The 24,214-nt window shown below is 41.3% G+C and overlaps 1 long non-coding RNA gene across 3 annotated transcripts in view; it reads left to right on the top strand.

Moving 5' to 3' along the window:
• Window positions 1-24,214, top strand: part of LOC129014186 (uncharacterized) — a 167,511-nt gene that overhangs the window by 131,012 nt on the left and 12,285 nt on the right. The window lies entirely within an intron of this gene.

Below are 24,214 nucleotides of genomic sequence, written 5' to 3'. Positions count from 1 at the left end.
TAGCGAAGGCATACAAGGAATGCGGCCCTAGAACCTGGAAGAGAGAAGGGAGCTGGTTCTCCCCTAGAGCCTCCAGAAGGAGGGCATCTTGATTTCAGCTTAGTGTAACTGGTTTTGGACTTCTAATCTCCAGAACTGTAAGAGAATAAATGTGTTTTGTTTTAAGCCATCAAATTTGTGATAATTTGTTACAGCAAACTAATAGACAGTAATATATTACAACTCATAATAAGTTATAAAAAAATCAGAAATCCATGAGTTCATTCCAATAGTAGATAAGTAGATAGACAGATGATAGATGCATAATAACGGAATGAAAGAATACATGAATGTCAGGTAGGGGAGAGGGAGGGCTCTTCCTTACAGTAAAAGTTGACTAATTAATGTGGAAGGAATGGTGGAAAATCACCATTTTGTAACCAATCCTTAGGCAAGAATCATCAATGAATGCTAAATTTAGGGGGAAATTGTGAGGATCAAGAGAAATCATAACTGTGCTGTTCAGTTACATCTTTATCAAGTGGTCAAAATTAGTATCACCAACAAGAGCAGATGGACACTGTGGACCTCCAGATGTGATATCCTGAGTAAAACAAATGGTCACTTTTGTAGTCCCATCTGGGGGCACAAGACCTGTATGTAATTATGAGAAAACATCAGACAAAACCAGCTAAAGGAATATATTACAAAATAACTGACTTCAGCTTTTCAAAAATGTCAATGGCATGGAAGACAACAGAAGGTTATGGAACTGAGATTACAGGAGACTAAAGATAAATGATAAGTAAATGCAATATATAATTCTGTCCTGGATCCTGCACTGGAGAAGAAGAGTGCTATTATTAGGGATATAAAATATTAAGAATATTATTGGGACAAAGAAATAATTGGAATATGGATGATAGATTAGGTGAAATTATAACATCAATGTTAAATATCCTGAATTGAATATCAGTGTTGTGGTTACATAAAAGAATAACCTTATTCTTAGGAAATTCTAAAATTGTAAGGGGAAAGGAGGTATGCCTTCAACCTGTGAGAAAACATTTTCAACAAATACTGGGGGAAAGGTTACTATTCTCAAAAATCAATTAAAAAAAACAACCTTATAGAAAAATGATTATGTAATATGTATGACAAATAACAGAAAAATATACGTGATATATACTCAACTCTCTTGTAAGTAAAGAAATACAAATAAAAACAATGAGATGCCATCTGTTACCCAGAGGGTGGCAAAACTGAAAGAGCTTGGAAACATAAAGTGTTAGCACTGAAATGGAAAATGGTGGGACTGCAAGATCATGTAGCTACTTTTAGAGAACAACTCACTGTGGCCCACATGCACAAAGAGGCAAGTACAGAAATGTTCACTGCAGTCATGTTTACAGTTAGAAACTAGAAGCAACATGAACATATGTAGGAATATGGCTAGAAACTCAAGTCTTTCCATTCATTTAAAAAAAAACTTGTAAAATGATATTACATATGCAATTAAAAAGCTAATAACAGGCCAGGTGCAGTGGCTCATGCCTGTAATCCCAGCACTTTGGGAGGCCAAGGCAGGTGGATCAGGAGGTCAGGAGTTCAAGACCAGCCTGGCCAACATAGTGAAACCCCGCCTCTACTAAAAATACAAAAATTAGCCAAGCGTGGTGGTGGGCACCTGTAGTCCCAGCTACTTGAGAGGCTGAGGGAGGAGAATCGCTTGAACCTGGGAGGTGGAGGTTGCAGTGAGCCGAGATCGTGCCACTGCACTCCAGCTTGGGCAACAAAGTGAGACTTAGTCTCAAAAAAAAAAAAAAAAACAGTCAATAACAATAAATATACTACCAAACAACACAGTATGATTTTATGGCTCTATATATCTATATCTAATATTATACAAGAGCAAGGAAGATGATCTTAAACGATATGCATCAAATAAGAACTCAGGGTGGGGATTGCTCAGAGGTGACTTCAGCTTTATCTCTAGTGTTTTTTTTTTTTTTGGTAAAGGGAAATTTATTCGTATATTGCTTGTATAATTAAGGATTACATGTGTAATTAAGGATTTCATATATAATTAAACATTAATTTAAAAATGTGGGCAGGAGTCTTTACCTTCCCAAGACCATTTATAAATCAATTTTCTTTTCTGTCTTCTAATAAATCAGCTACTGTAAGCATCGTGAATGAGGGCCACACACTGCGTAATGGTTCCCTCTGCCACTCTGGCTTCTATTTTTACTCTTCCTTGGAACTTCTGGGCATTTGATTTCAATCTGTAATGTCAAGATTTGGAAATTAAATTTAGGTGAGTTCAAAAGAAGAGTGTCCCTAAATGTAAGCAGCTTGGGTATTTACCTTTTCCCTGTTCAAACGCGTGCACAAGAACCTCTCTTCTGTCTTCAGGTCTGTGAGAAAATTAGTGAGAAACAACATCAGGGAATCACTGGTGGAGTATGCATAATTATATATGTTGGCAGCTCTGTTCTTGGGGGATATTGTGAAATTAGGATATTTCTCTTCCCAAGCCTGATGACTGGAAAATTTGAATCTCACATACAACTACCAAGTCTCCTTAAGAATGTATGTGATGCCCTGTATAATTCTTAATGGACTTAGAATATCCCTAAAAATTCTATTATAGCACTGTGGAGTATGAAAATTTAAAGAGAACATACTCATTCTCAAGTTCAGTCATTTTGAAGAGTTTGTTGTTGATGTTGTTTTTAATGGAGAAACTGAGGCCCAGAGAATGGAAGTGAATTCTCAACATCACAGAACCACTGGGCATGGTTGTGGGCAGATTCCAAGCCTTGATCACCCCCAACAACACAAGCATTGTATTCATGTGATATTACATTTGTGCAAATGTAAATTAGATGCTGGAGTGAATGGAGAAAAGGAAACTTCCCATCTTCTGTTACAACTGCCTGCACAAGTCCTAACACAATGATACAGCCCAGTACAATGTGCATTTCTCCCATGGATATTGCCTGCTTAGGAGCATATGGTCTAGGAGAGAGTTGAGGTAACCAATATTGGTGATCTGTATGAGGATGAAGTGATGGTGAGAGACCCTAAAGAGAATGGGCCACATAAGGCATTACCTTCATTGTCAAGAATAAAAATAAAAGTGTTTTTCTGGTCCTCAATGATAGATACAATTTTGCTCAGTCATCAAGAAATTTGTTCCTTCCCCTCACCAAGGGGCAGAGGAAACACAGAGGGATGGAACTAACACTTCTCGGCTCTCACATGCTAGTGTTTTGCTGCTGTCCTCCTAATTCTGAATGGCAAGTGTGTTAATGCCAAAATTGTAAAAGCTGGTCCAGGTCTGAGGTGTTCAATCTCATGATTAAAAAAAAAACAAAACTGAAGTCCTACAGCCAGATTTGAAAACATTGCTGAACAGGTGTAGGTGAGGAGAATGCAGCTGAGAGGTAGTGCTGTTCACACATTTAACGAGTGGACATTGTGACTGGGCTTCTGAAGACATTCATGTAGTGGAACATGCAGTGTAGTGTGTGTGTGGTTTACGAACAGATAGCCCAGTGTTCTGATATTTACTGATGCAGTCTGACATTTACCCACTGTTCACCCTTGATTCTGTGTTCTATAGAATGGTGACAATATAAGGGTCATTGCCAATCCTTGATGGGTTGAAGGAATGTGACTGGAATAGGAACAGAACCAAAACCTATCTTGCAAGATTCCTTTAGGAATCAAGTAGGATGACTTATTTAAAGTACCTAGTATTTTAAAGTGCTCATTATGCAGTTAGCACAAATTACAGTATAAAACCCAGTAGAAGAGCACAGCCTTAAAATCATGACAATTAGATTTCTACTTATGTCATTTCCTAGTTGTGTCACCTGGAGCAAATTCCTGCCCCTCTCTGAGTTTCCACATTGGAAAATGAGGATTAAAGACAAATCCTGAAGTGTTGTTTGAGGTCTTACTGTGGCTGCATTTAATAAGACATAGTTCAAAACAAGAAAGGAGGTCATCTACCATCCCTGAAAGGATCAGAGAACTTGGAGAAACATCTTCCATTTTTGATACCACACTCTACAAGGGTCACTGCCAAATCTGGGAGGGTTGAAGGAAAATGGCCAGGAGGGAAGGAAAAGAACTGTATTGGCCAGGGTTCTCCAGAGAAACAGAATGAATAGGAGAGCTATATATATATTATAAAGAATTCATTGATGTAGTTATGGAGGCTGAGAAGTCCCAAGATCTGTAGTGTAGTAAGTAAGATGGAGACTCAAGAACTTCGATGGTGCAGTTCCAGTCTGAGTCCAAGGCCTGAGAACCAGGACATCTGGTGGTGCAAGTTCTGGTTCAAAAGGTGGCAGGCGGCCGGGTGTGGTGGTTCATGCCTGTAATCCCAGCACTTTGGGAGGCTGAGGCAGGAGGATCATTTGACCCTGGGAATTTGAGACCAGCTGGGACAACATGGCAAAACCCCATCTCTACAAAAATACAAAAAAATTAGCTGAGTGTGGTCTCAGCTACTCAGGATGCTAAGATGGGAGGATCACTCAAGCCCAGGGGGTCAAGGTTGCAGTGAGCTGCGATTATGCCACTGCACTTCAGCTTGGATGACCGAGGGAGACCCTGTCTCAAAAAAAAAAAAAAAAAAAGGTGGCAGACTCCAAACCCGAGATGAGAATGTGTTTCAGTCTGAGTCTGAAGGCAGGAGAAGGCCAATGTCTCAGTTCGAGGCAGCTGGGCAGGAGGATTCCCTCCTCCTCATGGGAGGATCAGCCTTTTTGTTCCATTCAGGCCCTCAACTGATTGGATGAGGGCCACCCACATTAGAGGGAGGCATCTGCTTTGCTCAGTCTGCAGATTCCAATGTTAATCTCATCCAGAAACACCCTCACAGACACACCCAGAATAATGTGTGACCAAATGTCAGGGCACCCCATGATCCTGTCAAACTGACACATAAAATTAACCATCGCAAGACTCCACATCCATTTCCCTGAGGGATAGCTATCTGTCTCATTTGTCAGCTAGGGGACTTGTTCTGGAGAAAATTATGTCCATATTATGGAACACAGATTCTGATTCAATATAAGAAAGAACTTTCTAGCATTCAGGGTGGCTGAGAATGAAATGAGCTTCTTGGGGAATGCATTCTCTCTTATTGGTAATGCACAAACAGAAGCTAAACAAACCCTTGCATAGGAGTCTGTCAAGGAGAATAAAGCATCAGCTGCAGGCCTTAAACAGCATACTGGACCAGAGGTTTCTTCCAAGCACATGAGTCTATGGTTCTGTGATTTTGTGGAAGTGCTCCATAAATGTAGGTGGTGTTATAATTTGACGTCACACAGGACCAGGCACTTAATATATTTTCTCCAGGCAATAGCATCCTAGTCATTCTCTCCCACTACAGTGCTCATGCGATGACACTCTCACTCAACAATCTTCAAGTGCTCCCCATCACCTAGTGATGACACTCCAACTCATTGGCCTGACATACAAGCCCTTCTTCTAATAACCCCAAACCTGTCTTCACAGCCTGATTCTCTACTACTTTCCCATACAGACACCATGCTGCCACCAAGCACATGCCTTGGATTTTCAAGGCCCCTATGTTCTGTCCCTCAGGAAAGGACATCACTCTGAATCCCTCAATACTGGGTGTATTATTCCATTCTCACCCTGCTATAAAGAAATACCTGAAACTGGATAATTTATAAAGAAAAGAGGTTTAATCAGCTCATGGTCCTGCAGGCTGTACAGGCATCTGTTTCTGGGGAGGCCTCAGGAAACTTACAATCATGATGGAAAGGGAAGCAGGCACATATATTCACATGGCCAGAGAAGGAGAGAGAGAGAAAGGGCAGGTGCTACACACTTTTGAACAACCGGATCTCATGAAAACTCTATCATAAGAACAACAAGGGTTAAGTCCGTCCCCATGATTCAATCACCTCCCACCAGTCCCCTCCTCCAACACTGGGAATTATAATTCGACATGAGATTTGGGTGGGAACACAGAGCCAAACCATTATCACTGGGCTAAGTAACCCTCCTGTGAGTTTCCTAGGCGTAATGCTCTGACTCACATGCCAGCATATGCTATGCTGCTTTGCAATTGTCTGGTCACTTGTGTCTATCACTCAAGTGAACCAAAAGCCCCTCAAGAGGAGAAGCTATGGCATGCTTGCTGTTGTGTCTAAATACCTCAGTGCCTGGCATGTAGTAACTGTCTCACATAACATTTACTGACTTGAAGTGTGTCTTCCATGAACTCCTTTCCATTTGTAATCTTTTCCTCTAAATTCCTGCAGTATTCTAATCATATCTCCACAATGTCATTTGTCCAATAATGTATTCATCCAATTGACATTGTTTAAATGTATTTTAGGTGCCAAGCTCTATGTTGAGTTTTGGGGATATACTGGGGACTAAAATATAATCTTTTCTTTCAGGAGGCTTATATTCTAGCAGGCAATACAGAGAGGAAAATAGGCAATAATAAGACACTCTCCTGCAGGTATCACAATAATCTCTTAAACTGGATAGAGAGCTCCAGGAGGCATGGATCAGCCAAGTTATTTCATCTCTGTTTCTTCAGTGCCTAACCCAGTAAATAGTATGTAATTGCTGAATGGATAAATCATTATAGGTAATCCTGTACTTATGTCAGTAACTTGGTCATGTCTTCCTATCCAGGCAAACCATTGAGATCTTAGGCCATTCCAGAATTTTAGAGCTGCAAGGAATCTCAAAGATTGAGGAGTCCAGTTCTTTCTCTATGATTTTAATTTCTTCTACAATATGCTGACAATCAATTTTATGGAAACAAGCATGAGCTCCTAGGCATGGATGTGTCATACAAAAATAAGATGATGTTGTTTTTGCTGATTTTTAGACGTAGTAGAGATGGAAATTTTAAAAACACAGGTTCCAAGTTAGCCCATGTTCTGTCTATAACTGGCACCTATTGGTGTTGCTCTGGTTCTTCATAAGTACAGATAATGTGACACCCAGGTCCCATCCTGTAACAGCAAGCACTGTGATAACCAGAACTTTTGCCTGATAAACAATTGCTAAGCTCCAGCCCACATCCAACTAATTCCACACACCAGTCATCCTAGCACAATCAAATAAAAGAATTTGGACAGTTTGTTGAAATTCACTATGATCCTATTTGTCTTGGAATTAAAACAACATTAATTGGGTATGTGCAACAATTCATTTTGGTTCCTTTGGATTGGATTGCTGTGCAAATGAGTAGTGAATACAAGGGAAATATTTAACCTAATTGAACATGAATATGCTCAATTCCTGAGTCCTCTTCAAATCACTTTGGCAACTGTGTTATTGAGGATGAGTAATGAAAGTGCTGAACATAAATTTTCATCAATTTTTTTAAAGCACTTGCTAGTTTCTGTAGCACTGATCAATATCATAAGCCAATAGCAGCAGCATCTTGATAAATTAATTTATGTGATATGGTTGAATTTTTTAAAGTATTTAACATTTTCTTGCCACCTCCTGTTCAGGAGAATGTGTGAGGCTTTGCAGCATGAGGACTCAGGTGAGCTTGAGGACCTCTGTGAGCTTATGAAGTCTGTGTTTTAAATGACTTGCAAGATAAGATGAGTTGTTATGCTCCCATCCTAAGGACAAAGCCAAATGATAGGAATTAATGTTAGGGGATTTAGAGAACATCAAAGCATTTTTATGCCCTTGAGAACGAGCTTGTAAACATCTGGTAAGGACATGAATTGAATTGATAGGAACCAGGTTTATCATATTAACTAAGATGCAGATGATTCATGTTGAAGCTTTGGAAATATAAACTTAGGTTCACATTGCAGCTCTGCTTCTGACAAGCTGTGTCACCTCAGCCTACAAACCTCACTTTCTGCAGCCCTGTAAGATCACCCATGAAGGATGATTGGGAGAAGATGAGATAATGCATCCAAAGGAATCAGCATAGTGCCCAAAACATACACTTAGAAATATAATTTTTCTTCCCCTTATGGAGCACTTGAGTCCACATATATGCGTGTGCACAGTCTGTGAAAACAGCAAATTCAAGGATCCAGTTTGGGGGCCCATTAAAAAGGAAGCCTCCACAGAAAAGTTAAGGGAGTGATTGATTAACCACTGCAATTCATTATGAAGGCCAGGAGGGAAGATATTACTGTGACAAATTGCTTGGTTTTCTTTTCTGTTTTCACATTAATGCATTTGTCAGTGCAAGAGGAGGGGAGAAAAATTAAACAAAAGAAGTTCTAGTGTCAGAGAACCTCTTATTGATTGGGTTCTGCATGACATTCTCATTAAGAATGAGAAGAGATGGTTTCTGTCTAAGCGTGAGGGCAGCCCCACCCCGGGACAGGAGAATGGCCAGGGTGGCCTCAGGTCATTGCCCCTCCAGCCCTCAGATTCTGTACTCTTAGTATTCCCCTCCCACCTTTTCTAAAGCAGGGATGGTAGGAAGAAAAAAGAGAGGAGAGAAGGGTAAATGAAAGCAACATTTTATTATTTGACAATGGCTTGACTATGTGATAGTGAAGAGCCTCAAGTCTCAGTTTCTATTTCTATAAAATGGGTATAAAACCACCTACTTTTTAAAGACAGAGTATGTATTAAATGAGACAAATGTCACTTATCACTATCTGATACTATGTTATATATTCATTGTCTCCTTTTTGTATCATGGGCCTCCCCACTAAATTAGGGTAAAAATGTTGTGTGCTTTGTTCACTACCGTATTCTCAGCATCTAGAACCCTGCCTAGCACATAGTCGGTGCTTTATAAAAATCAGTTGAATTAATGAATGAATAATGTATATAAGAGGTTTAACACAGTGTCATTACATACTAAGATCTCAAGATTTGTGGCTTTTGGATGAGATTGGGTGTGTTCAGGGTGGTGTGGCCGTAGACTCAATATTGGTGGCTTTCAAAACCTTCGTGAATAGGTGATGAAAAGCGCATCTTGGGATCTGTGAAAGCAAGTTGGACTTAGCTTTGAATCCAGCCACAGAGTGGGTGGATCAGTGCAAGGGGGTGGCATAACACAATTGGAATCCTCAAATCCCAGGGGCATGAATGAGTCAAAGGTCACTGCCTGTGGGCTGGAGTTACAAGAGGTGAGACTGGGGTCCTGGGTTGGTGTTGGTCTGTTGCCTCCTCCTGAGATGGAGGCTCATTGCAGCTCTGCTCCTGGGAGGTAAGGGGGCAGGGGCATCAGGGCTTTTTCCCTGTGGGCATGGCCTCCCAAAGGCAGGGTGTCTTACACGGGCAGGGTCACCTTGAAGAGCACAAAGGTGGTTCTCACTTCCCAAAAGTGCTTCTTCTTTGAAAGCCCTTGTCACCTACATCACTGCTCCCCCACCAAACCCCAGGGCTAAGTTAGAGCCTTTTGTTATGAGGTCCAAGCACACCTCTCCTCTCCTACACACGAATGTGGGTAATAACCTGCTCAGTGTGTGCCTTTCCTGAGCCTCATATCATGAAGCAGGGATGGCTTCTGAATGTTCCCTGCTTTATTCCCAGCATCTAGCATAGTCCCTGGCCCATTATATGGGTTCGATAAAGTCTGTAGAGTGAATGAATGAATAGATGGATGAGTAAAGTACATCCATTATATAGGTAAACAAGAAAACTCTTGTTTACACCCCCTGCTTCTCTCTCTCTCTAATTCAACCCCTGTCAGTTGTACTTCATTAACCAAAAAAAAAAAAAAAAAATGAGGTTATAACTCTTTGAGCGTCAGGATTTCCTACACAGACTCAAACATGCAGAAAACAGGCACACTTTGGGCCAGGAGACCCCACTGAAGAGTCCCAACTGTGATTGGCAGGCATCTATGTATTCTATGAGAGTTAGCTCCCGCCTAAAGGCGCCCCTTCAGTCCTGCACAGGGATGTCTTTGTACCCAGTAGGCTGGGGCCATGCTAAGGGGTGACCCTGAGCACCAGGCCATGGGGAGCAGAGCCTGAGAGCCTCTGGAAGCCTGTCAAATAGCTCAAGGCCAGCCTGACACTGCGGCCCATGGTGCAAACCATTGATTTATTTCAGAGGGATGCATTTGCATTCCATCTGCTGGCCCAGGGAAGCTTCTCTTTTCCCATTTGCCAAGTGCATGCACTCACACACCCCCTTACATATACTCACACTGTCACACCCACACACACACAACCACCCAGGCACACTCACAGACACATCACATGTACACTCTCACACATATTCACACACATCTTACTTGTGGAAGTAAAAGCCTATTTCCCCAGAGAAAGCCAAGTAATATCTGATTCATAAGCAAAGAACAATTTCCTAGAACTTACCTTTTGTTATCTGTGGAAAATTGCACTAAACCTTGAAATCTTACTAGAGTATGAAATATGGAGCTGCCTTTTGGTTTGAAGAGTTCTTGTAACAGGCCTAAAAGTAATGCAGTCAAAAAGTCGACTTTTCGCCTCAAGTTTTGGTGTTAAAAGGCAACTCTACATAGACTTGCACTCTGAGATTGGACTCCATCAGCCCTTCTAGCAAGGGCACCTTCTAGCAAGTGTAAGTCACACATACACTCACACAGATACACACAAAATCACACACACTTACATGTACTCCCAATCACACACACATACACACCAATTACATATACTCACACACAACACATAATACATACTTTCTCTCTCACATATAAAGTAACGCACACTCATATATACACTCACACATATTCACACTTTACATATACTCACACAGTCACACACTTAAACTCACAAACACACACACAAACACCCTGGCCAAAATAGGAGAAGGGACAAGTGAGACTCTGTAATTCCTAATGGAGGCAATGTCCCGGCCCCTCCCCTGTACCTCTGAGTCTGAGTCCCCCAGTTCCTGGCTGGGGCTCTGAGCCGTTTTGTTAGGCAGAAACTGGGCGCCACAAGCCCCCTGGTCAGCTGTGCCTTGGGCGCCCCTCTCCAGGCCTGCCCCACCCTGCTCCCTGCTGAGTTCCCCACCCCAGCTATTGAGGACCCTCTCTTCCCACCTTCCCTGCCTCTCTCAGCAAATGATAAAATTCCTAGCTTCCCTGTCCCTTCCACCTCCCACATCCTTGGGTCATTCCCCCTCCCTCTGCTTCCCACTTCCCCAGCAGTAAATGGCAGCACGTCATGGAAGAAATCACACAGGCTTTGGAGTCAACAGGCATGGGTCTGCCTCCTGCCTGGTCACTTTCTGGCTGTGTGGATTTGGGAGGCCAGGCACCTTTTCTGGTTCCAAATTTCCTTATCTGTCAAATGAGATCATTCATATTTCAGATAAATAAATAAATGAGATAAGGAATGGAGGAGTGCCAAGACTGGTACTGGGGGCACCAGTCTGTACTCAGTATGCGTTCACTTCTCTCTCTTTCTCCTGCCAAGGTTAATTCCTCCATCTGGGCAGCCCCTCATCCGGGCTGAAGTCCCTCGCCCTTTACCGTATCAGTCAACTTCTCCTTCAAACACTGACCTTCTCTCCATGTGGCTTTGCCCCTTGACCTGCACCCTGACACAATCTTCGCTTCCTAAAGAAAGCCTTGCTTGACAACGCAGTAAATTACTGCAGAATTTACCATATCGATTTTCATTTCCTTCTCCTACTTCCTCCACCCCTGCCTACTGCAATCAGGCTTCTATTCACCCCACCCCCGGTCCCTTTAAATTATACTCCTTGCCTCCTTGCTTCCTTGTGTTCCTCAGCGCCCAATTCAGTCACATCCCCTCAACACCTCCACAGTGCAGATGACATCACTCAATCCCTTCAGCAAGCGGTAGGAGGGTGAGTTGGCCAGAAGCACACAGCCTTACTTCAAATCCTGGCTCAGCCACTCCCCAGCTGTGCAAGCTCAGGCCAGCCACATGCTCTCTGTAAGCCTCAGTTTCATCACCTATAAAATGGGACTACAAGAAGCACCAGCCTTATTGGTTGTTGTGAGGACTACATGAGATAATGCATGTTGTTGAGTGTTGCCCATGTGACAAGTGCTCAATATCATTATTGCTGATTATGACCCTTAGAATCTTCTCCTCAGAAACCTGAGCCTCCAACATCCTCTTGACATCCTTCCCAGCCTTCACACATGGGAGCTCTACAGGGCTCTGTCTTCAGGCTTCAGGGTCTATCCTATAAAATATTATGCTCTTCCACCACTGCCCCTGTCTTCTTCCATGGCTCTACCTCCATGCTTCTGGTCTCAATGTCTCTCCTGTGTCCCACATCTGGACTGTCATGGGACTTTTGCACATCTCTTTCTGGAAGAGACTCTCTCTGCCTGGGTTTAGACTGCCATCCTTGGTCTCACAGCAGGGGAGCAGAATGATCAGGTTATTCTTTAGTGAGAGTACTCCAGCAGAAGAAATAGGGCCTGAAAATAGCAACCCTGATGAGGAGGTAGCTGCCAGCAGGGCAAAGGAAAAGGACACTAACTTTGAGCGCTTGTCTCATTAGATCTCATGTCAGTCCTGCAAGGTAAGCATCAATGATCCTATTTCAAAGATGAAGGGATGGAAATGAATCTAATTCCAAACGCCATGCTCCACTCACTCTGTCACACTATATCTGAAACAGTATCTATTTTAAACACACTCTTCCCTAGACACTGTGCCAGTTACTATACCATTTTAATGCTTCCAGTGACCCTAGAAAGGAGTTATTCCCATTTTACAAATGAGTAAACTGAAGTTCAGTGGCTTTCTCAAGCTGAGGCCAATTTTGAGGTTAGTTCAACTAGTGATAAAACTTACTCTATTTGATACCTAATCTCTGTCCTTGACTCTCTACCTGCCACATTTAATATGTATGCACATACATAACTAAGTTCTGAAGAGAGAATCTTCCAGAGGTGCGTGCCCTTGCTAGAAAGGCTGATGGAGTCCAATCTCAGAGTGTAAGTCTATGTAGAGTTGCCTTTTAACACCAAAACTTGAGGCGAAAAGTCGACTTTTTGACTGCATTACTTTTAGGCCTGTTACAAGAACTCTTCAAACCAAAAGGCAGCTCCGTATTTCATACTCTAGTAAGATTTCAAGGTTTAGTGCAATTTTCCACAGATAACAAAAGGTAAGTTCTAGGAAATTGTTCTTTGCTTATGAATCAGATATTACTTGGCTTTCTCTGGGGAAATAGGCTTTTACTTCCATAAAAACAAGTATAAAGAATGCAATAGCTGATTGAATGAGCCTAAGTTTAGTTATGAGACATGTGAGTGGCTTTCACTATATGATGCTACACTCAGAAATTTCAGATTTGGGTAAATTCGAAGGAAACGTCTGGGTTTTTTTTAAACAACAACAACAACAACAACAAAACACTGTCCCAGAATTGAGAAGCCCAAGGTTAAAGTCTCATCTCTTGAATAGTTAATATATTCACATAGCACAAACATCAAAAAGTGTAAAAAGATATATACTGAGAACTTTGCTACCCACTCTATTTCCCATCCTCCAATTTCTGTCCCTCTGCAAAAGTAATCACTGTTATAATTAGGCTGGTGCAAAAGTAATTGCTCTCCACACAGAGCTGTGTGGAGTCTCAACAGAGCAGCTGCTCAGGCACACACAGAGACCCAGGAGCTTTACAAAATCTTTGGATTGATTATTTAATTGCTTCAAAACAATAGTTTAAAGTCACAAAGATATTATCTCTCACTGTTTCTGAGGAAAGGAAACTTAAGAGTATCTTTGCTGGAAGATTCTGGCTTAGGGTCTGTGATGATGTTGAATTCAACTTGTTGGCCATGGCTGCAGTTATCTGAAGAACTGATAGATGCTAGAGGATCTGCATCAAAACTCTCATATGGCTATTGACAGGAGGCCTCAGTTCCTCTGAAAATGCTCACAACATGGCAACCAGCTTTACCCAGATCAAGGGATCCAAGAGAGAAAGAAAGGAACCAAGATGGATGCTACTATGTTTTTCATAACCTAATCATAGAAGTGACATACCACGACTTATGCCAAATTGTAGTAGTCATCCATACCAAAACTGGTACAGCGTAGAGGGAACTACACAAAGCATGAACATCAAAAGGTGGGGATCACTGGGGATCATCTTAGGTGTTCGTTACCACAACATTGTTAAGGGTCATCATAGGAAAACTGCTGAAACCCAAAGACAAATAGACTATCTCAAAAGCAGCCAGAGAAGAAGGAATAATACATTTGAAAGTGCAACAATAGGACAGAATCAATGGAAGCCAGAAGGCAATGGAATGATATCAAAATGCTTACAAATTAAAAATGATTAAATTAAAATGATGACAACCTAGAATTCTTAACCTGATAAAAATGTCTTTCATAATGAAATTGAAACAAAGAAATTTTAGACAGGCAAAATTTAAGAGAATTCATTAGCAACAGATTTATCTTAAAATAAATACTAAAAGGCATTCTTGAGGCAGAAGGAAATTAATCCCAAATGGAAGTCTGGAGGTACAAGAAAGAATGAAGAGCTATGAGAATGATAAATCTGTAGGCAAACTAAATTACTTACTCTATAAAACAATAATATAATATTTTTCAGTTAAAAATATAAAACAACAATAGTGTAAAAAGGTAGATTAATGGAGTTCAAGCGTTTTAAGATCTTTGCATTGTCAGAGAAGTGGTAAATGTGATAATCTATGTTAGACAGTAAGAAAATAGTGCATGTTTCAGGCCAATTACACATAAATGTTATCACTAAAATAATTTTTTTTTTAAAGAGATAACTATCAACCTAACTGGGATGTTCACATAGCACAATAAAAAAAAAAACTTATTCCAAAAAAAGAAAAGAATAGAAAAAGGATAGCATTTAAGTAGAAAAAAATAGATAGCAATGATAGATATAAACCAAAATCTATAAGTAATCATATTAAAAGTAAATAGAATATACCAAATAAAATAGAATTTCATACTGGATTAAAAATAGTCCTTTGGGAGGCCAAGGTGGGCGGATCACTTGAGGTCAGGAGTTAGAGACCAGCCTGGCCAACATAGTGAAACCCCATCTCTACTAAAAATACAAAAATTAGCCGGGCATGGTGGTGTGCTCCTGTAATCCTAGCTACTCGGGAGGCTGAGGCAGGAGAAACCCTTGAACCCAGGAGGCGGAGGTTGCAGTGAGCCGAGATGGTGCCACTGCTCCCTGGGCGACAGAACGAGATTCCATCTCAAAACAAAAGAAAAAAAAAAGAAAAGGTGAAAAGGGTGGGAAAAAATATATATTATGCAAACATTAAATAAAAGAAAACGGATGTAAGTAGACCAAAATTAGATCAAGTGGATTTTAAGGAAAGAAGAATGAGTAGAAATTAAGGCAAATATTTCTTAATGAAAAAGGGTCAAACCACCAAAAAGTTATAACAAATATAAATGTTTATGCACTTAATGACATAGGTGCAGAGAATATTAAAAAAATGGACAGAAATAAAATTTTAGAAAAGAAATGAAAAAACACAAACACATAATCATAGTAGATTTTAGCATATCTTTTTTTATTAATTATTAAAATAAACATACAAGGACAAAATTCAGTAAGGAAGCAAAAGATTTGAATAGCCTAATTGTTTTAGTTCTGTCAGTTTTTGCTCCAAGAGTTTTCAAGATCTATAGTTAGATGGACACACATTTAGGATTCCTATGAATTTTTGAAGCATTTACTCTTTTATTATTATGAACTACCCTTTGTATTTCTAGTAATATTCTTTGCTCAGAAGTCTTTGATATTAACATAGACATTTCAGCTCCCTTATGACTAGCATTTACAGGGATATCTTTTTCATCTTTTTGCTTGTTATTAACCTGTATCTTTAGATTTAAAATGTGTTTCTTGTAGACATGACAGAGATGAGTCTTACTCTTAGTCTTACTTTTTCATTCATTAGACAATCTCTACCTTTTTTTTTTTCTCTTTTTTTCTGAAATGGAGTTTCACTCTTGTCGCCCAGGCTGGAGTGCGATGGTGCAATCTCAGCTCACTGCAACCTCCGCCTTCCGGGTTCAAGTGATTCTCCTGCCTCAGCCTCCTGAGTAGCTGGGACTATAGGCATGCGCCACCATGCCCGGCTAATTTTGTATTTTTAGTAGAGACGGGGTTTCTCGGTATTGGTCAGGCTGGTCTTGAACTCCCGACCTCAGGTGATCCACCTGCCTCGACCTCCCAAAGTGCTGGGATTACAGGCATCAGCCACTGCGCCCTGCCATCTCTATCTTTTAATTGGAGTGTTTACACTATTTACTATGTCATTATTAATATGTTGGGCTTAAGTCTATCCTTTTTGTTATTTTTTCTTTGTTCCATCTTTTTTGTGTTTTTTCCCCACTTTTCTTACCTTCTTTGGATTAATTGAGCATTTTCATATTCCATATTATCTCCTTTACTAGATTATTAGCTATACTTCTTTGTTTTACTTTATATTGATTTTTCTATTACAGTAAACACATTATCATACATATTCCAATAGTCTAATCCCACTTCATATATAATGTAAAAACTTTGCAGATATATACTTATATTTCTCTCCACCAGAACTTTGTGCTACTTTTGTCAAACAATTTACTTGTACATTTTATAAATCCCAAATATATTGTTGTTAATTTTTTGCTTAAAAAGTGAATAGTATAAGGACTCCTGCTTCTGACCAAAATGGAGTAATAACAAACAGATTGTCCTCCCACATGAAACAACTCAAAAACAAGCAGACAGAATAGATAAAACTGTAGTTTTCAACACACAGGAATCAGGCAAAAAAGGACAGTAATCCTTGAGAGACAGGAAACAAACAAGGAGAGTCATGTGATTGCACCAGTGGAGTAATGAAGAGAAGAGAGTTGCACAGAGAAAGAACTCAGATGTATTCAGAATCTCCCTTGAGCAGCAACACTAGGAAAGAACCATCCAAAATAATTAGAGGGAGCAGTAGTCAGTTCTCAACAGGGCCGGGAATAGTGCTAGTTCCCTAAAAGAATGTTGGAATTTATTTGGAAACAAAAGCCTCTTCTAAATAACTTGTGGGTCAAAAAAAAAAAAAAAATCAAAAGGTAAATTTAAAAGTACTAGGAACTGAACAAAAGTGAAAACAGTGTATCAAAATTTGCAGGGTGCTACGAAAGCAGTACTTAGAGGGAAATTCATAGCACTAAACACCTATATTAGAAAAAAAGAAGACAAATCTCAAATAAATGACCTTAGCTTCCACCTTAAGAAGCAAGAAAAATGAAGAGTAAATAAACTTAAAGTAAGTAGAAGAAAGAAAACAATGAAAATCAGAATGGAAAAAAAATAAAAAGCTGAAAAACAATAGAGAAAATTTTTTTAAAAAACACAAAAACAAAAAGCCAGTTTGTTAAAGAAGATAAATAAAATAGGAAAATCTCTAGCCAGACTGATCAGGAAAAAGAGAGAACACATTACTAATATTAGCAATGAGAGTGGCAATGTCACTACAGAATACAGATATTAAAAGCATAATGAAAAAATATTATGAACAACTTTAAATCCTCTTTAAATCATTGAGCATATTTATAATACCTGATTAAAAGTATTTGCACCTGCTGTTTCCATAATCTCAGTCATTTCAGGTTTATATATATTGGATTTTTAAAATTACGGGTTCAATTTTCTTGCTCACATTTTCCTGCTTCTTTACACATCTATCAAGTTTTTATATATGTTTGACATTGTAAATGTTATATTATTCAGTATCTAGACTGTGTTGATGTACTTTAAAGAGTGCTGGCTGGGCGTCCTGGTGGCTCATGACTGTAATCCCAGCATGTTGGGAGGCTGAGGCAGGTGAGTCACCTGAGGTCAGGAGTTTGAGGTCAACCTGGCCAAAGTGGTGAAACCTCATCTTTACTAATACTACAGAAAATTAGCTGGGCATGATGGCAGGCACCTGTAATCCCAGGTACTCGGGAGGCTGAGAGAGAAGAATCACTTGAACCCGGTTGGAGGTTGCAGTGAGCTGAGATTATGCCACTGCACTCCAGCCTGGGCAACAGAGCAAGACTCCATCTCAAAAAAAAAAAAAAAAAATGTGCTGAAGTCTGCCTTGTCAGGGTAGCTAAGGTACTGTGGAGCAGCTTGGCTTTCTGGAGACTTGTTTAGGACAATTCTAGAGCAGTTTCTCTCTAGGTTTACCTTAGCCCTGTTGCTAAAGCATGACCTTTACGTTGTATCTTCTGAATGTACTGGGAGTTCAGTTATTTCATCCAGTTATGGCTGCTCAGAATTCAAATGTCTCCCATGTCACTGTGAGCTCTGAGAATTGTTCAGTTTACAGTTACCCAGTAGTAGTTCTCTGTCCAGCCTCGTAGAGTATCACTGAAGCATGAGCTATTTAGTATTCGACTGAAGACTCAAGAGGGTGCATATGTAGATTTATGGAGCTTCTTTTATTGAATAGCTCCCTCCCCTCCAGTACCTGGGTCTGATGTCCAGCTGTATAGGTCTCCACAAACTACGATCTCTGTTTCTCAACTCGGCAAGATCACTGTGCTCTGCTGGTCCCCTCCCTGCATCATGGTCCAGAAAGTGCCCTAAACAGATAGCCAGGGGACCTGAGTGATGGCCTCGTTTGTTATTCAGATATCACAGTCCTGTGCTGCCTATTGTATAATGCCTGAAAACAATTATTTCATTTATTTTATATATTTTGTTCAGTTTTCTAAATTTTTACTGTGGGAGAACAAGTCCAGTCATGGCCAGAAGCAGAAGTTGACTCATTTATGTATGCAGGTGTATTTGTCAAAGCTTTCTGTACAATTTCCTTGGTGTCATGCATAGAAAAAGCCTTTATATTCACTTATATTTTCTGCCAGTACCTTAATGGCTTTATATTTATTAATATTAAATTCTTTAGGCCATGTAGAATTTATTTTGGTAAGAGATGTAAGGCATTAGTCTAGCTTTTCACATATGGTTAGCCAATTGTGTTAACCCAATTTTCTAAATAATCTATCCTTTCCTTAGAGGTATAAAATGCCTCCTTTATATACTAAATTTACCTGTAATTGCATCTATAGCTTGACTCTTTATTTTTTTTTCAGATAAATTTTCCATTGCTGAAGCAGTATAGGAAAATTACTCTGAGTTCCGAAATACTGACTTACAGACTAATTGTTAAAGCACACTCCACAGAAAGAAAATGTGCTGAAATGGAAATAATATGGGATGTAGAGGCAAAGAATATTGACTCAACTCTCTGTTCTACTACATAGTCTCTGTGTAACGTTGGTCAAGTCACTCAACCCATGAGCATCAGTTTCTTCAGTAGTAAGATGGGAACAATGACATTCCATTATTTCCACTTCACTTTCAAAGCTCTGTATTCCAGCAGGACAGAACTTCTCTGTATTCCTAAGATACCTTCCTTTTATACGTCTCCATGTCCTGGCCCATATTGTTATCTCTATTTGAAATAGCTTTCTTATTTTCTTTTCTTGGTGGTGAACTCTTATTCACCTTGCAATAAATAGATATGCCATCTCTTCTCTGGTGCTAGATTCTCCAGCTACTTAACCCTCTTACTCCCAACAGCCTGCACCCACATCTCATTGTGCTATAATTATTTATTTACACATCTGTCTCTTGTGGCTGACTTCAAACTCCCTGGCAATAGAAGCTGTGTTTTTCTTAACATTCTCTGATCATCAGAATTAACAAGAGGTGCTCAGTGGGCAATGGTTGAATGAACTGGTGAATGAATGGATACACAGCTGCAGGGCCGAGTGAGTGGTTCAGCAGATTGGCTGTTCCATTCTGCCCTTGGTAAGCACACTCCGGACAAAGTGTTTGCCTTTGTGGCTCAGTTCTCTACAGTCTTTTCTGCTTCCAGATGACAGAACCTGATGTCAGAGCCCTTCTCCCTCTTGTGGGACTCCTGAACCCTTGTGCCAAATCCCTGGAAGCCTGTTTAGAGTTCCTCCAGCCAATGTTCACCTCTTTCCCAGCAGTCCCTTTGCTCCCTGCTTTCTCTGGGGGCTCTGGGCTCCTAATTCAGGGTTTTTGTAACCTCAGGACATTCACATTAAACCCTCAGGTGAGCCACTGAGCAGTCCCAACTGGCCTGCCAGCCTTTGGAACTGCGGCTACCTGGTGGTTCTGACCACTGGCTTCCAACCTGGCCCTTACTTCCTCTCTGTCCTCCTGGGCTGACCAACTGCCTGTCACAGCCCCTTGAATTAGAGGAAGGCAACTAACATTTGCTGAGTGATTATTAAGAGCTGGGTGCTTTGTATATGGATTTACATTTAATCCTCTCAAAAACGTGTGAGTTTAAGGTTATTGTTTCCATTTACAGAAACCCAGAGAGGCTGAAGCTTGCTCAAGCTTAGAAAGTGGCTGATTCAGTAATGAAGCCCGTGTCTGTCTGATTCTAAAGAAAGCGTCCCTTCCACATCTTCCTGTGAACTGTCTGATTTCAGTTTCCTGGGTATTCGTTGTCACATGGCCATCTCTGAGCTGGGATGTGCTGGATTGGGCCAATTTATTTAGACTTCTGGTGTAAACCCATGGGAGTGGTTCTGTCTAGGCTCATGGTGCAGTAGGTCCTCCTCCAGTGCAAACTCCAAGCCAAACACCACTTGGGATTTTGAGGTATAGCACCTGGCCTCACTCAAATCTGAGTCCAAGTCCCAGCTGTGTTGCTTACAGGTTAGAAGATCTGGTGCAAGACTCATGTCTTTGGTTTCTTTGGCCTGAAATAATAATCCCCACTTACTAGGCTAAAGTGGGGAGCTAATGAATAACCCACAGGGAAATGTCTAACAGAAACAAGCACAGATGAATGTGGTCCACGCATCGCACCCCCTCCCAGACACCCGCATACCCACCCCCAGGGCAAAAATGGTTGCAAAGGGCAGATCAACTCTGGAATCGATTGCCTGGCTTTGTATTAACCATGTCTTTTATTTTCTGTATTCTGATGCTTTGATATCTGGGGCCTTCTGACCCTGGATGGACTGCCTCTTCCAGAGTTAGCTAGTTCCTAGTGATAGTGAACAACTCACCTGTGAGTGCACTTTTTAAATGCAAACCAACCAATCCAGAGGCCACACTCCAATCACCCTTTGTATCAGGCTCTTACACTCTAGGCCACTGTTGGCCTGGCCACAACTAGTGACAGCCCATATGAAATTGTTTGAACTGGTCAGTCTTAAGTCTGCTTACCCTACCTTGCCCCTTTCACCCTCAAAAACCACAACAACGGCTCCTGCCACAACTCCCTGTCTCTCTCTGCCTCCTGATCCACTCCAGTACTTCCTATGTGGCCCCCGTGGCATGGTCTGCCCCCTTCTCTTGGAAACTGTATTTTTAATGGCAATCACCTTCCTAGCTATTGGCCTTATATCTTACATTTTCTATTAATATACTATACTTTAAAACAGGCTTTGAATCCAAGATTCAAGACACCAGCTGTGTAATCTCAGGCATACCTCTCTGAGCCTCCATTTTCTCAACTCTAAAATAGGGACAGTCACTGTTTCTCCTCCTCCTCCTTTTTTTTTTTTTTCTTTTTTTTTTTTTTTTTTTTGAGACAGAGTCTCACTCCATCGCCCATGCTGGAGTGCAGTGGCACGATCTCAGCTCACTGCAGCCTCCGCCTCCCGGGTTCAAGTGATTCTCCTGCCTCAGCCTCCCAAGTAGCTGGGATACAGGCATGCACCACCAGGCCCGGCCAATTTTGGTAATTTTTTTTTCAGTAGAGATAGGGTTTCACCATGTTGGCCAAGCTGGTCTCAAACTCCTGACCTCAGGTGACCTGCCCACCTTGGCCTTCCAAAGTGCTGGGATTACAGGAGTGAGGCACCGCACCTGGCCCACCATTTCTATTTCTTAAGATGGTTGTGAGGATTAACTAATGGATCACCTGACACACGCTAAGTGCTCAACCAGGGTTAATGACATTAGTGTGATGATCACTGTTGTGCATTCTGTACTCACCAAGCACCCACCATGGTGCAATGCACAGTCTGGGGTGGACACAGTGCAGCCCTGATTTGGATGAGGACAAGCAGTTAAGACCCCTTCTCTGTGTATTTCCTGACCATCCAAATACAGATTGGGGCCCCTAGTATTCTGAAGAATTATACATCTGTTCAGGAGAGGCTGGGAGTGGGACCTGGCCAGTCTTAGGACCTGAAGGAACAGTTATTCTGACTGGTGAGCAGCAGACCTGCATTGGCCACAGACTGTTGCTTGCCATGTGGATGGCAGGAGGCTGGATGGACAAGCAGATGGCACTGCTAACTTGGTGTCAGAGCAGAGGTCAAGTGAGAACACGGTGAGCCAGGTTGATGGCTAGGAGTCAGGAGAAGGTGATTGGTCAAAGCTAAATTATAGGAGCATCAACCTGTATGCAGAGACCATGTTACCAGGACCATTCTTTTTTTTATTTTTTTATTTTTTTTGAGATGGAGTCTCGCTCTCTTGCCCAGGCTGGAGTGCAGTGGCATGATCTCAGCTCACTGCAAGCTCTGCCTCCCAGGTTCATGCCATTCTCCCGCCTCAGCCTCCCGAGTAGCTGGGACTACAGGCGCCCGCCACCAAGCCTGGCTAAATTTTTTTGTTTGTTTCTGTATTTTTAGTAGAGATGGGGTTTCACAAGACCATTCTTTACCTGGGTGTGCTGCAGCAACTGGACCAGTCTAGCAGGTGGAGCAATGGCTGGGGCGAGGATATATAGACAGAATGGTGACTTCTAGGAACCCAGATACCACTTGATCCTCCCCAAAAGAGAGGTCCCAAGCACATATGGACTGCACCCCTAGAGCTGAGCTAGGTTGGCAAATGTAACCTGCAAGGCTCTACATAATTGTTCCTGTGCGTCAAACTATAGCATAATGTGGTAACAACAGTGATAGGATGTGAATGTGTTAGGGAAATGCTGTTGACCTAGTTGGTGGAGGAAGAGGGTCACAGCCGGTATGTGAGATCAGTGATTCTCAAATTTGAGCATGCCTTAGAATCACCTACAGGGCTGTATAAATCACAAATTACTGGGCCTCCAGCCCCAATCTCCTGCAAGTTTCTGATTCAGGTCTAGGGTAGGGCCTGAGAATTTGCATGCCTAACATGCTCCTACACTAGCCAGCACTATGCTAGTTAATATTTTTCAAAAATAACTGCTTCCCTTCCATACCAGGCACCACGTTCTTAGGACCTTCCTTGAGCAAGGAGTCTATTTCCGTATCTGAAGACATCAGGCTTGGTTTTATGACATGGCTTGGCAATGAAATGCGAACATAGGGATTGTGTGCCAAGAACTATTGTGGACTTCTGCCATGTCTCTTTTCAGCTCTGTCAGGATACCCGCATGTCCCAGATGTAGGGCTGCTCATTCAGCCTGGGTCTTGTAATGAAGAAGACATGAAATCCAGCTGCACCTGACCCATGATGAACATGTGACATGGGAAATAAACCATTTGTCATAAGTAACTGAGATTTGGGGAACTGCTTGTTAGGGAAGCATACCATGGCTTAAAGTGACTGATATAGAAGACTTCCTAGAGAAAATGATGCCAAACAGAGTCTTAAAGGTGAATTATCTAGACAGAGAAGAGGCAAGGCTATGTCAAACTTCATCCTGTAGGGACCTGATAAAAGAAACCTCAAATGTGACATGTCTAAAACAAAGCCTTAGATGCCATTTCGCATCCCCAAATTGTTCCTTCCAAAGTCTTCTCCAAGACATTAAATAGCGCCATCACCTACCCTGTTTCTAAAGGCAAAAAATCAGGAAGCCCTCCTTAATCAACTTGTCTAATTCCCCCACTGCCCTCATCAGCAAGTCCAGCTGGCTGCACCTACAAATACAAGGGCAACTCCAGGGTCTCATCCTAGTTTAAGCCGCCACCATCTCTCCCCTGTGTTATTTGCAACTACCCGCTTACTGGTCTCCCTGTTTCAACCCTTGCTTCTTTACTCCATTCTCCACACTGCAGCCAGAGCAATCTGAATAACATATAAATCAGATTATGGATTAGGTAATTTCACTGCTTGCACTCTCCAAAGGCTTCCAATTATATTTAAAATAAAACCTCACCTCCTTATTGTGGCCTGCAAAGCCCTACATAATCTAGTCCCTGTCTACTTCACTAATCTCTCCTCACACCATGTTCTCTAGTCCAGTTCAGTAAGTTCAAGACACATTGGGCTTCTTCCCAATCTTCATTCCCACCTCAGGACCTTTGCACTGCAAGTTGCCTCTTCCTCA

This window comes from Pongo pygmaeus, chromosome 16, assembly GCF_028885625.2.
Source record: "Pongo pygmaeus isolate AG05252 chromosome 16, NHGRI_mPonPyg2-v2.0_pri, whole genome shotgun sequence".
Classification (NCBI taxonomy): domain Eukaryota; kingdom Metazoa; phylum Chordata; class Mammalia; order Primates; family Hominidae; genus Pongo; species Pongo pygmaeus.
Note: the sequence above shows the minus strand (reverse complement) of the source record. Positions and strands in the feature narration are given on the sequence as shown.